The following is a 14,815-nucleotide window of genomic DNA, read 5'->3' as shown; positions in this document are numbered from 1 at the left end:
ACCGGTAACGACCTTCACAGCCACGAAATCGGTACCTCCTACTACTATCCCTTCAGGTATCCCAATTGTCCCTAACCCAGCCAGACAATATGCTGGAAATCTCCCAAAGTGCAGTAAATGCAACTATCACCACCGCGGACCTTGTCGGGAGATGCAGTGCTCAAACTGCAACAGAAAGGGACACATCATACTTTACTGCAAGAGCCTAGCAAGGCCGAACAACCAAGTGCCCAAAACCGGTGTGAACCAGGCTTGCTACGGTTGTGGCCAGGTGGGTTACTACAAAAGGAACTGCCCAGAGGCAGCAAATGCTGGCACAAACGGAAGTATGCTACCGACCACCGCCGCAGGAGAGACTACTCTGGACCCACGTTAAAGTAATTAAGGCGTTTCGTTGTAACAGACTTATAAACTATTTAAAACTAGTGCAACTAGAGTCTTATCTTTTGTGAGATTCCGTTAGTTAAGGGATCCTCGTGTTGCGTATACTTGTCTTTTGTAGTATACCTTGTTCGCAACAATAGTCTTGTAGTAAATTTAAAGTACAGTAACTCTGTTAAAGGTTGCACTGTTGTGTTTTGTCTATAACGCCTTATGTTTAAATCTAATGTCTTTAGTTTCCGTATGATTCCGACTTTATCATACGACTCGAGTCAATTCGATCCTCGCAATATCAGTCTCATGCGCACATATCTTTCTCCGAAATAGTCTTTCTCGTGAAGCTGTCAGTCCAGAACACCGAAGTACTCATTCATGGAGTACCTCATGTTTCTAATCCTTTCCGAAGGAAATCTCAGCACACCTTACCAAAGTACCACTCATACAAACAGAGAACTGCCCAATACTACGAGTGAACGCATCGTCATGCAAACAACCTTAGGACCCAATACGACTCCTCTAAACCGATCGCCCTACGGTCTCACACCAACGGAGATACAAGAACTGTTCGAACAGCTTAACGACTACTCAACAATAGAATGATAAGACCAAGCTCCTCACCTTTGGGAACTCCAGTCTTATTCTTCAATAAGACAGACTTCAGCGTGTGCGATCATACCAACACTAATGCACCGGATCCCATCAGAACTCTGCAATTAAGCGTGCTTGGGCGAGGGTAATACTAGGAGGGGTGATAACCTGGGAAGTCCTCGTGGTGCATACCTCGACAGGACTTCCATTAGAAATCATTACCTTATGCCACACATATATGAATTGGTTGACCCACCACAATGAACGACGTACCTTTCGGAAATGAACCTAAGATCCGAATATCACCAGTTACGAGTGTTAGTGAAGGGTGTCCCGAGGACAATCTTCCAAACTCGATGTGGACACTACAAGTCCGTAGTGATACCTCTCTCGGATAGGACCAATACACCTGTAGTATTCATGAACTTAATGAATAGGGTACACCATTCTTACTTGGATCAGTTCGTCATTGTCTTTTTGAAATGACTTACTTATCTACTCTCGTAGTAAGAAGGAAATCATAAAGAGCATCTACAATAAACCCTAGAAACATGACAATCAGAGAAGATTTACGTGAAGTTCTCTAAAATGCGAGTTTTTAGATTTGAAGAGTCGAATTCCTAAGACACATTACAAGTGATGTGGGAATTCTTGAGGACCCTGCTAAAAATCAAAACCGTTGAGAATTTGTCAACACCGAGGATGCCGACAGGAATTCGCCAAATTCTAGGTCTCGCTGACCTACTATCGAGAGTTCATTCGGAACTCCTCACGGATTACGAAACCTCTTATGACTTTGACTCAGAAGGGAGTGGCCCTTGACTGGGAAGACAAGCAAGAGGAAGAAAACCTTGGAATTCCAAGTGAGAGGCCAAATCCTTTTGGAAATCTCACTCTGGGAAGGCTTGATACGCTTCGGAAAGCGTGGTAAGCCAAATCCAGAATAGTTAGGACCTCCGAGATACTTGCCAGAATCGGTTCTGTAAATCACAAACCCAACCAACACCACAAACTCAGTGACGTACATTTTACCCTTCACGTCTCAAGCTTGAAACCATACCTTTCCGTTAGGACTCTTGTAAGTCCACTCGACGAGATCGAGATCAACAAGATCCTCGCCTTCGTGGAAGAACCGTAGTGACCCTCGACCGAGTGGTCAAACGGATGAGGCAATCGCCGTCGCCCATTGGTGAAGGTTCGTTGGGATACCAACCGAGGACTCGAATTCACTTATGAGCGCGAGAAGCAATCGATTAGGAAGTTTCCCCATCTCCTTGCTCGATTATTCATGCCTACTCCTTTACCTAAATTCTAATTTCGGGACGAAATTCCCTCTAACGGGGGGATGATGTGACAACCCGGAATTTCTATTCTGTACAACATATCAAGTCAATAGAAGTCAGAACAGTTACTGTTAACTTTCAGATGATTTGGGATAAGTTTGAACATTTTATGATTTACACTTTAGGAGATGCCAGGAGAGGGGATGCTATTAGGGTTATTGTGCAACAATGACATTTCATACTCCAAGAAATTGAAATTTTACGACCCAAACATAAAGTTTGCGGTCCAAAACCCTAGGGGTATATATATGGTCCTTAGCCATATTTATTCATTTGTTCCATTTCCAACTAGAGAAAAGCCAAATTCTCTCTCACGGATCTTCGGCCTTTCGTCCCAAATCGTGAGTACTTCTATCTAAGTGTATTATAGGGCTTGATATGTGTCTAATAACCTAGAAATCGTATCAAAACAACAAGATCAAAGAGTTTACGGCCCAAGAAAATCTTAGACCGTAAACCCTCCTTTAAGGGACAAATGAGTGCCCTAGTCCCTTCCTTTTGCAATGAAACTAGCCTAGACTCGTACCCTAATGTATGTAGGACTAGAAAACACCCCAAGAACACCAAGAGTAAGGTGTTCACGGCCCATGAAGTTCTTGGACCGTGAACCCCAATCAAGAGTGCCAAAGTGTGCTTTAACTCTTCATAAGCCTTGGACACTAGCCTAGATTCATTCCTAGTTAAGTTAGGGACTTGAAAACACCAAAAACACCATACCCATGAGAGATTACGGCTGTAATGTCTAAGGGATTTGGTTCTAGGGCCGTGAACTCCTCAAAGGAGTTGAAAGGTGCCCTAACCTCTTCCAAGGAGTAAACCATCAAGTAGAAATGCTTCTAAGGGACATGTAAGGCTTCAAAACATCAAATGAACTAAGTCTTAGGATCTTACGGCCGTAAAATCAAGAGTTTACTGTAACACCATGCAACATAGGTCAAAAACAATCACATGTGATTATGCCAATCATGTAATGTGATTTTGTTAAACTAGTAAAGTGACAAACTTTCTATATAATTCATGATAAAGTATGAACTTTCATACATAATTTATGATACAACCCAAAGTATAGATCCACATGATTCCAAAAATATAGAGAACGTCTGAATCTGACTTCGCATGAAGAAGTTATGATAAACCGAACACTACAAATCTCTATAATAAGAGGAATTTAAAATAGACTTAGAATTATCTATTTAAGTCTAAAAGAGAGTTGTAGTGCTCGTAAATACCTACGCGTTCATATAAAGAACGTCCAAAACGGAGTTCGTATGCAAAAGTTATGACATTCCGAAGATTTAGCTTTTAAAAACCCTAAACTAGCTAATTCACGATGTGAGTTTTATGACGCTCACGACGTGAGTTTTATGAGGTTTCACATGGCCACATTTCATGTCTACGGAGTGAATCATGAGACTCACGACGTGAGTTTTATGACACTCACGACATGAGTGTCATAAAATCTTACTATAAATAGAGGCTTCGACCCATTCACTTCCTTACACCATTTCCTTTCTCCTCTTTCACTTGCTGAAGCTCTCTTGCATCCCGAGCCCCGACGAACTCGCACGCTGACTGTTTCGCTTAGATATCATAAAAATCACGCTACTAAGGTGAGTTTCACGGCCCCACTTTCTAATATTTCGGGGGAAAACGCATGCTAGTCATTGTATATATGTTATTATTATGTCTATATGATAATATATAGTTATAATATCCGGGATATAGTTGTTCTAAATATAATATTTTGAATATATACAACTATTATCAACTTATCGATATGTTGATATATTAATGTAGATCTTGAGTTATACTTAAGATTCTATATATATTTTGTGTGCGATATAGTTCCGAAGTTATATTCGGAAGTTTTATATGTTAAGTTATATAGTATGTTGCAATTAATAGTTTTATGTCAAGATAAAACTAGATATGTTATATGTTGTTATTATTAGTTTTATGTCAAGATAAAACTAGATATGTTATAGGTTGTTATTATTAGTTTTATATCAAGATAAAACTGGATATGTTGTTATTGTTAGTTTTATGTCAAGATAAAACTATAAACGTTATATGTTGTTATTATTGGTTTTATGTCAAGATAAAACTTGGTTTTAATTCTAATTATAGTTGTTGTACTACCTAAATATTATAAATATTAGGAGTAATGTTAAAAGCATACTCTAATAACTTACGGTTTTAGACACGAATATGATTTTACTACTAGAACTAACGGAACTCGACAAGTCTACATGAGCTATTGTATTCATCAACTAAGATTGGAAATCTTAGGGAAAATCCTCTGACCTGTAACCGTTAATCCCGTGTGAGCGAGGATGTCGTGTATGAATAAGATACGGGTTGACAACCCCACTCGTGGTTGCTAGCTACAACAAAACCGTGTACGAGTGACGAACTATCCTTTTGTTTGTTTATTGTTCCGACGTTGATGAAGCGTGTGGAACCTATCTCAGGATGCGAAACTTGTAGGATCAAGCAGAGGTTTGAAACTAGTCATATAGCCGCGGTTACGGACTCATGGTAGCAAATTGTTAGAAACATTATACTTTGTCGTTATACAAGTATTAATGTTAAGTATAAGTTCCCCCTACTTATACCCTAGGTACTACTTATATTAAGTAGATAATTATACCTAGCACACATACTCATATAGAATTGAAATAGATTTATACGTAGTGGTTTTTCTCGTATAGAATTGAAATAAGATTTATACGTAGCAACTTTTGTTTGTATGGAATTACAAACACTTATATTTATGATATATGAGACTTATAGGTATATACTTATTTGGTAAGTAAACCATTATACCTATGATATATATACTAAATGTTGGAAACTCAAAATAATACTTTCAAAGCTATACTTTTGAACTTGGAAAATGTATTATTTTTATATGGAGTCAAAACCTGTGAACTCACCAACTTTATGTTGACGTATTTTAAATTGCATGTGTTTTCAGGAAGTTGATAACTATGATACGATAAATGATGTTACACTGCCCGGTGTTTCCGCCAACGGCCGGGGTGTGACATTTACGACCGTAAACTCATTGTTGTTATGGTCTTGGAGAGTAAACTCAAGAATGGGGTCCTTTGGAACTCTAAACCCACTATCCTTGTCCTACAACAACTTAGATGCAATCCTTAGGGCTTATAAACCTAATATAAGGTGTTTAGCATGTTCTAGGATGTCTTAACATTTTCAGTTACTAGTTTAAGACTAATTGGGTACATATATGTGTGATTATATGTTAACTAGGATCCTTGGGTGTGTACAAGTTTTCACTTGACACTTAGCAATCCTATATCGTTCAGTTCATCCAAAACACCATCTTCAGGTGAGTTCATACCCCTTGAATTAACCTTTTAAATATTTCTAAACATTTTTAAATGCTTTATGGGGGGGGGGGGGAAATACAAGTTGAAACATGCTAGTTATTATATCAATCACATGTGATTAATAACTAACATGCAAATGAATTTACTATATGTTAGCTGTTTTACTAAACAGATTTCTTCAAATGACTTTCTTAAACGTTTTTACATGTTTAAAACTCTTTATCAAACTGTCTTACATTCTGTAAGTTTCATTTTAAACTCAGTTACAAATGTGTTTTCAAACAAAGGCTCCTTTACACTTAAACTGTCTTATCAAAATACTTTCAAAGGTTTTTACAAAACTTCTTCCATGCTTTTATATTATCAAATGCATGCCTGTATATGTATAGGTATACCTTCGTTGATACTTGTACATTTCTAGTAACTATTATAGGCATAGTTAGGAGACACTACTTGCTATTCCTATTACAAGGAATTTCACCAGAGTCAGTTCATTCATGAGTCCATACAAATACATGTCGCTTGTAGAAATACACTTACTTGGATACACTTACATGATACTTTTACTTAGATACCTTGTTAAAAGCATGCTTGTATATGTATAGTTATATAAATAATGTTTAAAGGACTTAGGAAGGCTAACCCGCTTTATTTCCTTTTCCCCGTTGGGATGTGGTCTGGTAGGGTATCGGGTATCCGTCTGAAGGTCGTTTAAATATCATTTATATATTATGTGTACATATATAGACATAATAGTTCTAATCAGTCAGTTCAGTACCTTTGGGTAGCAAAGGTATACGTTCATATACTCTTACATGGATACTTGTACCTAGATTTTATATGATGAGTTACTAGTACATATTATACATGTAAATTAGTTCTACCTATCCTAGTTCAATAGGATAACTAGACGGGACTAACCATTCCGGAACCCACCTATTAGCAACAGTGGTAATGAACATCTACGGATGCCTACGGTTACTACTTATATTAGGGGTACCTTTACGGGACTAACCATTCCTTTAACTTGCTATTCGCTACAGAGGTAAATGAACATCTACGGATGCCTACGGTTAATACTTATATTAGGAGTACCTTTACGGGACTAACCATTCCTTAAACCTGCTGCCAGCTACAGAGGAAAATGAACAATCTACGGATGTTCAAGGTTATACATTTCGGCAGTCGTGACGTCGAGTTGATCCTAATACAAAAGGATACAACTTACATGGCTATATTTTTCCTATTAATTTTATTTTGTTAACCATTCACATAAACGACCAGGTAGACTTTATATTGTTAATAGTAGTTATAGAGGAGAAAACCATCTTTTTTATAGCAATACATTTGAGTCTTGGTAGAAGACTACTTTCAAAACATACAAGTCTTGGTAGAAGACTGCTTTCCATACATTTGAGTCTTGGTAGAAGACTACTTTCAAAACACACAAGTCTTGGTAGAAGACTACTTTGAAAACATATAAGTCTTGGTAGAAGACTACTTTCCATACATTTGAGTCTTGGTAGAAGACTACTTTCAAAACACACAAGTCTAGAAGACTACTTTCAAAACATTCGGGTCTTGGTAGAAGGCTACTCTTTATACTAATAGAAATCATAGGGATTTGCTAGGGTATTCAAATGCTTTCAACTGCTTTCAAACAGTTCATACTTATACAATCTTTTTCCAAAGGTTTACAAGTCGTTGCTTTACAGTTTTACAAATCAAAGGCACCTTAATACTTATGAATTCACCAGCTTTTTGGCTGATACTCGCTTTCAAAATAACTTGTATTCTCAAGTCACAAATAGACAGGTACGACGACCAGTTTGTGAAGACGGAGCAGTCCAGACGCATCTTATTCTGATTATTCATTTTATTGTTGTATATTGTGAAAGAACACACTTGTAACTAAAATTATACTATTAATGCAATGGATGATGTTGTTGCTTGTTTACTACTTTACATTGTTGTGATACATTACATGAAGTCCTCCGCCCCAGAACGTTTCCGCCGTTCTTGGTTTTGGGGTGTGACAGATTGGTATCAGAACATTGTTTATAGTGAATTGAGTATATCAACCCATAGAAGATATACTAACTATAAATACATAGGGATTAAAAATACTCTGACCAAGAGTTTATACTTTAAAATATTACAATATTTGATTAAGTATACGTGCCTGCATTCATACTAAAATCAGTGTCACTAGGACAGTACAAAAGAATTACGATTGTTGGGCAACACAAGTGGACTTAGAGACATATAGTCAAAACTAGGAAGATATAGCCTGATCAACTATATTATCCGAGGGTTGACTAGCATGTGCCTAAGTATAGTTGTGTGGTTGCAACAAGTCTAAAATCTTACCAACAATACCACAATGAGAACAATAGAACATAAACTAAAATACTATAGGGGTATTTGGTGTTACTATAAGTACTTTATACTTGAGAACTAAAAATAATCTTCATTACTAAGTTGATAGTTGCTAAGTGGATACACTGAGGCTATATGTAACTAGGAGGTTATAGACTTAGAATCTGTGAAGATTTTGCTTTACCCCTATTCTTTGTGAATTTGGAGTTAAGGTCACTTATTCGAAGGACTATCCTGTTGTAATTACATATGACTGGTATGCACTTTACAAATAGCGATGTAACTAATGAAGATTTTCTAATAATTATCTAGATAGTTCGTCTAATAATTATTTCCTTACCCCAATTATCGCGTAGATAACATGGTTGGACTCCATCCCCACGACAACCCGTACCTTCCGAACGAAGTCATTGCTGGATGGTTTGGAGAAGAACTAGAGAATGATCATCCAATCCTTTTTTTAATGATGATACATGTGAGTGCTTGGCCAAGCCAGGACTGATTTGATATGTTCAATCAGTCAGTCATCATGAATCGGAAATCGAGAAACAATAAATGGACAGAAAGAATGATTTTAATTCATGTCTCAGTCCATATGATATCTAGAATGCAGGAATATATGTTCTGTTATCTAATGGACAAGTCATTAACAAAGGTTAGAGTTTATCGACAAGGTCAGAGTTCGACAACGACTTTTAAGAGCTGAGATTGCCAGTTAGGTTTGAAGTCATACTCAATAATAGTTTTAGACTTATCCAAGTGGGAGACTATTAGATTAGTGTCTAAGTCCATAACTATATTTGGTATGTACTTGACCCGACTCAGCATGGTCCATTTGGGTTGCATGGCATCGTGCATTTGGATAGACTAAAATGAGAGAAATAACACTTAAGGTTTGGTAATATATTATAAGTTCTAATATATTAATAAGATTATTTAGTTAGTATTGATCTAGAATTAATTAAGTGATCAAAACTAGACTAATTAAATATATGGGTTGATTGTGTAAATCATCCATACTTGTATAGTGGGCTAATGCTCCATGGATTATCAAGTTGGGCTAAAACCCATAGGATGCTCCATGGTGTTTTTGTACCCATGGATCATGGAAATGAAAGGCCATGACAATTTGGGTTTACATGGTGTAACCCTAATTGTGACACACTATATAAACATCTTATTGTTGTCAAAATTGGCGACCATGAGAGACTATGAAGGAATGGTGAGGGCTAGCCGATTTCATGAAGTGTATCATTTCTCTCTAAGTTAGTCCAAGTGCATTTGATGTTGTGTTAACCATTTGAGGTGTCACACTTGGGGCACTAGGCTCTCGAGCATCATGGAGTCAAGCTACATCAAGAGGTATGTACTCTAACTTGTTATATTACCCAAGTATCAAAAGACCGTATGCTAGATAGGGTAATACCTTGGAATATTAATATTTGCATGTATAATAGAGAAAACATAGATCCAGAGTATTGAAACTTCTTGCAGAAACATGTGTGTGTGTGTGTGATGCGCTGCTACACTGCCGGATCTTTCCCCTTCGACGAAGAGGTACCTGAAACCAAAACCAAAACTATAAGCACAAAGGTTAGTGAGTTCCCCCATCATGCCACATACCATACAATATCGTCGGTATCTTTCAACCGGTAACCTTCATCGGTATCTTTCAACCGGTAACCTTCATCGGTATCTTTCAATCAGTAATCAACATCTGTATCTTTCAACTGGTAACTGGGGACTATTTCACCCCTTACTACTAGCATACAATCAACATATATAAGCATACAGTCAGGCATATCCGGGTACTGTCCTACCCTTGGGTCCTAAGGACCACTGTCAGGGAAACTAATCCCTACCATACACATAACATACTACCCTGATAAACCCCATAACCAACACATAACCAGACCAAGATAATTATCACAAAGACCATTATCTTCTAAATACCCCTTTTTGGTGAGCCAGCATTGTGGCCTTAGACCCACCCCTACTGGAAGGTAACTCACTTCAATATCGTGCAATGTCTGAACTATCCTCGGCGCACAAGTCGACTCCCTACGACTCCTCGATCCCTACATGACAACCTTCAAGTCAACACACATCACAACCCTAAACAGGGTCAGTCCAAGTTGAGTCAAAGTCAATATTGGTCAAAGTCAACATTCAGTTGACCTGACTCGCCGAGTTGGCCTCCAACTCGTCGAGTCCATGCTTCTTTAATCCCACACAAAACCCTGCTCCACTCGTCGAGTCTAGCAAAAACTTGACGGGTTCTCCTTCAATCATAACATCGGGACCATGTTCATCCGACTCGCTGAGTTCCTTCTTGAACTCGTCGAGTTCATCTCCAACTTAAGAACTTGTCCAGTCTATGACTCGCCGAGTTGTATGAACAACTTGTCGAGTCCATCTTCAAAGATTGGGATATTGCTATGGACTCACCGAGTCTGCTCATACCACTCGCCGAGTCCTATGGCTTCCAGGTCCTTTTTCGCGTCTAAACCCACAAGGTACTTCCATCCTAGCACTTATCCATTCTCCGAAAGGGTTTGGTGCACAATGGTCACCGACTCGTCGAGTGTCAAGAACAACTCGTCGAGTCCAACCTTGACCAATTCCATACAGTCGATTTAAATGAGGTCTAACACACCAAAACCATAGATTTGGCCTCCTAATGTCCATTTTATACGTAAAGTTCCAAACTTGATGCACATGCATGGGGTTTTTAGCTAAAAAATCCATATAAAGTGTCCTATAATGTGCATGGGGCTCTCAAGGCCCTAAAGTTGGCACCTTTATGCCGTGAGACCCCTCTTAAGGCCCAGATCTGAAGTCAAAACCCACTCAACACTTCCAAATCCGAAAAATGACTTAGAAATCCATAGAGATCCCAAGTTAAAGATGAATAAACACATAGATGAGTCAAGACAAGGGCATTATACCTTGAAGCTACTGAAAATGAAGTATGATCTCCGGATCTACAAGCCCCAACTCGATTTCCAAGCTCCTTTGTTCCTTCCAAGCTTTACAATCCACACAAGAACACCAAAAATGGCCTTAACTCACACACAAACAACTATGGTTTGATATGAAGCTTTCAAGAGAGCGTTAGGGACAAGGGAGGCTGAGTTAAGTTGTTTATATAGGGTGCAAACCCTCAGATTTAGGGTTTCACATAACCATCACCTAATTGCCGAGTCAGTCTCCCGACTCGTCAAGTCGGTCACTTAAAATGTCCGCAACCACGTCCCTATTCGATGAGTTGATCCTCTAACTCATCGAGTCCTAGCGAAAAATACATATATTGAAGAAAACGTACCAGGTGTTACAAATCTCCCCCACTTATTTTAGACTTCGTCCTCGAAGTCTGCCACTCGATCCTGAAAATGCTTTGGGTAATGCTCCCTCATCTCGTCCTCTGGCTCCCAGGTCCATTCCAAGCCCTTTCGATGCTACCACTGAACCTTTACCAGATCCACCCTCTTGTTCCGTAGATCCTTTGACTTTCTGTCAAGAATCACCACCGGTCTCTCGATGTAGTTCAGGCTGTCGTCAACCTGAATATCCTCCAAGGGTACCACCTCTGATTCGTCCACCAAACATTTCCGTAACTGGGAGACGTGAAAAGTGCTATGAATCTGACTGAGTTCGGCTGGCAGATCCAGCCTATACGCAACCTTGCCCACCCGGGCTATAACCCTGAAAGGTCCGATATACCTGGGGCCCAGCTTGCCCCGCTTCTTGAATCGGATGACACCCTTCCAAGGTGACACTTTCAGGAGAACCATATCCCCGACTTGGAATTCTAAGTCTGATCGGCGCTTATTGGCATAACTTTTCTGCCGACTCTGAGCAGTCTGAAGCCTGCTCCGGACCTGCTGGATCCTCTCCGTAGTCTTGAGTACCACTTCGGTACTCCCCATAACCCTCTGACCAACCTCACCCCAACATATCGGGGTCCTGCATTTCCTCCCGTACAACATTTCGAAGGGAGGACGGTTAATACTCGCGTGATAACTGTTGTTGTACGAGAACTCAGCCAAAGGAAGGTAAGTACCCAACTACCTCTGAAGTCTAAGACACACTCCCGCATCATATCCTCTAAGGTCCGGATGGTCTGCTCACTCTGTCCATCTGTTTGCAGGTGTAAAGCGGTACTAAAATGCAGACGAGTTCCCATCTCGTCATGGAACTTCTTCCAGAACTTTGGAAGTAAACCGAACGTCTCTGTCTGAAATCACCGATACTGGCACCCCGTGCCGCGCCACCACCTCCCTGATATAAATGTCGGCCACTTTTCGGCCGAAATACTCTCTTGAATCGGGATAAAATGGGCGCTCTTGGTCAATCGATCGACGATGACCCAGATCGAATCTGCTCCCCGCGCGGTCCTGGGAAGCTTTGTGATAAAATCCATCGTGATGTCTTCCCATTTCAACAGCGAATATCCAATGGCTGCATCTTGCCGTGAGGTCTCTGATGCTCAGCTTTGACCTTCCTGTAGGTCAAGCACCGCTCTACGTACCATGCCACATCCCGCTTCATGCAGGGCCACCAATAGTTCAAACGAAGATCCCTATACATCTTCGTCGCCCCGGGGTGAATGGAGAATCGAGATTTGTGCGCTTCCTCCATCAATACCTGGCGCACACCCTCATGATAGGGAACCCACACCCTACGGTGCAGAGTCAACAACCCCTAACTGTCATAGTCAAAGGAGGAAATCTGACCCACAACCCGCTCGCTCTTCCGATGTTCCTCCTTCATGGCCTCCTGTTGGGCCTCCCGAATCCGCTCCAACAGCGGAGTCACCACCGTCATCCTCATACAAATATCCTTGATTGGCGCTGCCTTGCAGCTAAGCGTGTCAGCCACAACATTGGCCTTCCCCGGGTGGTAAAGGATCTCGCAATCGTATTCCTTTACCACGTCCATCCACCGACGCTGCCTCATGTTTAGATTCGGTTGATCCATAAGGTACCTCAAACTCTTGTGGTCTGTGTAGATAGTATAGCGAACCCCATAGAGGTAATGGCGCCAAATCTTAAGGGCGAACACAACAGCCCCCAGCTCCAACTCATGCATCGGGTAATTCGTCTCGTGAGGCTTCAGCCGCCTCAACGCGTAGGCGATGACATGCCCTCTCTGCATCAGAACTATGCCCAAACCTGAGATGGATGCATTGCAATATACAACAAAAATCCTCCATGCCCTCTGGCAGGGCTAAGATTGGTGCCCCACACAATCTCTGTATCAGAGTCTCGAATGCGGCCTGCTGCTCAGGCCCCCAACGAAAGACCACAACTTTCCTTGTTAGCCTGGTCAGGGGTACGACTATCTTGGAGAAATCCTGGATGAATCTCCGATAGTAGCCGGCTAATCCTAGGAAACTCTGAATCTCAGATGGAGACTTCGGAAGTTCCCATCTCATCACGGCCTCCACTTTGGCCGGGTCCACTGAAATCCCATCCTGGTTGACGAGGTGCCCAAGGAACTGCACCTCGCGCAACCAGAACTCACACTTGGAGAACTTAGCATACAAGTTCTCCCTCCTCAAAGTCTCCAGAACCTCCCGCAGATGCTCCTCCTGCGTCTTGGAGTAAACCAAGATGTCATCAATAAACACTATCACAGATCGGTCTAACATCGGTCTACACACGCGGTTCATGAGGTCCATAAACGCGACATGAGCATTGGTGAGCCCGAAGGGCATCACTATAAACTCGTAGTGGCCATAGCGCGTCCGAAACACAATCTTCTACACATCCTCCTCTCTGACCCTCATCTGATGGTATCCTGAACGCAAATCAATCTTGGAGAACCAAGATGCTCCCTGAAGCTGGTCAAAGAGGTCATCAATCCTCGGGAGTGGGTAACGGTTCTTCACCGTTACCTTGTTCAGTTCCCAATAATCTATACACATCTGATGCAACCCGTCTTTCTTCTTCACAAACAGAATCGGGGCTCCCCAGGGAGAACTACTTGGTCTAATGAATCCTTTGTCTAATAGCTCCTGCAGCTATATAGACAACTCCTGCATCTCAGGAGGAGCCAACCGATATGGTGCCTTGGCTATCGGAGCCGCACCGGGGACTAGGTCGATCCTAAATTCCACCTGCCTCTCCAGAGGTATCCCAGGCAACTCCTCGGGGAATATGTCCGTAAACTCACGCACCACGGGCACATTGCCCACTGTCGCCTTACCCGCCTCCCGTGTGTCCATAACATAGGCGACATATCCTACGCAACCCTGCTGAAGGTAACGCCTAGCTCTTGCTGCTGAACATACCGCTGGTCCTTGCTGTGGCCTCTCGCCCTGAACTACCAACTCTCCCCCACTTGGGGTTCTAATCCGAACCAGCTGATGCGCGCAATCTATCACTGCCCCAATGGGGCTCAACCAATCCATGCCTATAATCACCTTGTTCCCCCTCAATGGAATAAGAACCAGGTCTACCAGGTAACGCTCCTTGAACAGCCTCAAAACATAGTCCCGATAGACCTCCGATGCTCGTACCGACCGGTCGTCCGCAATCTCGACCTCTAGAGGGCAATCCAACATGCCCGAAGACTCCGGAAACTTCTTGCTAAGCGCAAGAGAGACAAATGATCGGGTGGCACTCGAATCAAACAACACTTGAACTGGGATTTTGTTCACATGGAACGATCCTAAACAAGGCACATGATATATCAAAATTACAGCGCCATACTATAAAAGCATAAGGATAAGAAATCATACCCATCACCACATCGGGTGCAGTG

The 14,815-nt window shown here is 41.3% G+C and overlaps 1 pseudogene; it reads left to right on the top strand.

Moving 5' to 3' along the window:
* Window positions 1-1,043: 1,043 nt before the first annotated feature.
* Window positions 1,044-1,162, top strand: LOC111877518 (5S ribosomal RNA; annotated as a pseudogene).
* The last annotated feature ends 13,653 nt before the right edge of the window (window positions 1,163-14,815 follow it).

This window comes from Lactuca sativa, chromosome 6 (assembly GCF_002870075.4).
Source record: "Lactuca sativa cultivar Salinas chromosome 6, Lsat_Salinas_v11, whole genome shotgun sequence".
Taxonomy (NCBI): domain Eukaryota; kingdom Viridiplantae; phylum Streptophyta; class Magnoliopsida; order Asterales; family Asteraceae; genus Lactuca; species Lactuca sativa.
The sequence above is the reverse complement of the archived record's forward strand: the minus strand, read 5'-3'. Positions and strand labels throughout refer to the sequence as shown.